Raw genomic sequence first — 2,370 nt, forward strand, 5'->3', positions numbered from 1 at the left:
GTAGCACTTATTGACAAATTTGACAAGGAAAAAACATTGCCAACGAAATAAAAATGTTCACATATATTAAGAAAACTCTAATGAATATTTGTGCAAAACTTGATTTAAATCCAGTTACTTGTTTAAAAGTTATTTACTAAAAATTGTAGAAAAATATTATCTGTCTCTCTTTTTCTGCGAATTACTCGCTTTTTTTTGTTTCTTGTACTTGATTTCAAGGGGTATTCACGATCAAAAGTTTTTGTCATAAATTAGGAAAAATATTAATTACAACTATTTTTCTTATACGAAGACGTGAAAAACCATATTATTTTGTGATACTTTAATTCTTTTTATAATCCGGATTTATTTATTTCATTTTTCAAACAGTATAAACGTAAAAATATATATTCTTTTTTAATTTTGATAGGTTTTTTGCTACTATTTTACTACCAAACCATCCTTAAACTATGATTTCTCTTTTGTTTATTTCTTTTGTTTTATTCTATCGAATTTCAATCCAAGAGAAGGAATCTATTTTTTCCTATGGAAGGAGAAAAGAGACGAAACGGGCAGACGTATTTACGCGAGGGAAAAGAACGTTTGAAAAGAAGAAAGAAAAGCCGTGACGGCGAGCAGAATTGAAAATTCGACAGCGAATGACGCAAGCGGGTTTTTCGTTGCAGTCAGCCGCGTAAGATGCATGGATGTTCCGGGCCGGAAATTCCAGCATCCCGGTGACAGGATGACTAGCGTTAATAAGAAATGCCCTCTCGAGTGCATGAATTCTCACCAGGTCTTTTTCCATTCTGTTCTCGTTGCGTCAGTTTGAGTTAATGTCGCGTTGCATGTATTTCGAGAGATGACATTCGCAGGCGGACACAGCAAGCCTCTGTTTCGTTGTTAATTCGCTCTTTGTCACGAGCGGATATAAAGTACGTCCCAGTTTTGAAAGTTTGATCAACGAATTGGATAAAAATTTTTTCCCTAGTAAGCGTTATATTATCAACCTTTAACCTTCTCCTATCATCTGTACGAAAAAATACACATTCCGTGATGAACGCGATGAGGAAAAAAACCGATATAAAATACGGTTGTGTGAATAAAAAGGTATTAACATAATGGAGTACTAGCTATTGTTTTCACATGCATTGTGAATCATAACATTCTACCATTATCACATATTTTACAATTATCAGGAAAAGCAAGCTGGAGAATAAAATATCTCGGCGTATCCTTCGCTATTAAATACAGCAATTTGACCTGGATTGTCTGTGACGGATCGATTGATTGCGTTGACAGATGATCCCTCTTTACATGACTTCTTACTTAAGCAAGATGATGCGACGTAATTTGATCGAGCATCGTACTCGAGTATTTGTACGTGTCGTATTAGCTTCTAATGTCAACTTGATGAATCGAGTTGAAGTTAAGTTCATAATCTTTTCGCGGATTGTGCCAGTAATATTAGCTTGTTAAGATTTCTCGAGTTATATGAAAGCGCGAGATCAAAATTTTAAGTAATTTAATCATAAAATGCATACAAAATACGATAATATTTTATCATTTTAATGATTAGATTTCTTACACAGATATGTGAATTTAAAATTAATTTAAAGCTCTGTTGTATTAAATTATTCTAGCGATTTCCCCTGAGGCTACTCATACAGGATGCCTGCAATACTCTCGGGCCAGTCAGTTTTTACTAGCTGCCAATCGACCCTTTGAATCATCTACTAGTGCGTTCCTGCCTGTTACCTATTATACTCTCAATTTTCCGGTAGTCACTAAAGCGTGAAATCCTTTGAGCTGTTTGCATACCTTTCACTGATACATACATCCATGTACGAATTGTCCGCATTCCTAGTGGCTATCTTTCATATCACATATGATGCTAGAAACCGAGAAAATGTGCAAGATTGAACATTTTATGAGCAATTTTTTTTCTATTATAATTAACATTTGTAATTTTTATATCATTAACAATAAATTAATAAATACAATAATAAAATATAGTAAAATGATATATATAAAGGGGATGTAATACAAAAAATAATAATAAATTAAAGAATTATTCCTCATATACAGGGTGGCCTCGAACGTTCCAGCCAGACTTTGAGATCTTATAAGAAATTTAATTCTGAACAAAAAATTTCCTATAAACATGGGTCGAAAAATGCTTTCTTAAGAAGTTATCGCTCAAATGGATCTCAAATTTCAAAGATATTAGATATTTCTAACTCTCGCATACATCAGCTTTGAAATGAAACTACGATCGATTTTATCCGTCGCTTTCATTAAATAGATTGGAACGGGTGGATCGAATTTCGTCCAGGTCGTCGCTGTCCTAATGAGGCATACGCTTCTCTCTAAGACGAGAGGTAACTCTTT

General features: G+C 33.7%; 2 protein-coding genes across 6 annotated transcripts in view; one reads left to right on the forward strand and one right to left on the reverse strand.

Moving 5' to 3' along the window:
- The window catches only part of LOC115233134, a 188,981-nt gene that overhangs the window by 57,153 nt on the left and 129,458 nt on the right, over positions 1-2,370 (reverse strand). The window lies entirely within an intron of this gene.
- Positions 1-2,370, forward strand: part of LOC115233132 (complexin) — a 147,417-nt gene that overhangs the window by 43,655 nt on the left and 101,392 nt on the right. The gene's annotated exons all lie outside the window — the stretch shown is intronic.

This window comes from Formica exsecta, unplaced genomic scaffold (assembly GCF_003651465.1).
Source record: "Formica exsecta isolate Colony F162 unplaced genomic scaffold, ASM365146v1 scaffold160, whole genome shotgun sequence".
In the NCBI taxonomy this organism is placed as follows: domain Eukaryota; kingdom Metazoa; phylum Arthropoda; class Insecta; order Hymenoptera; family Formicidae; genus Formica; species Formica exsecta.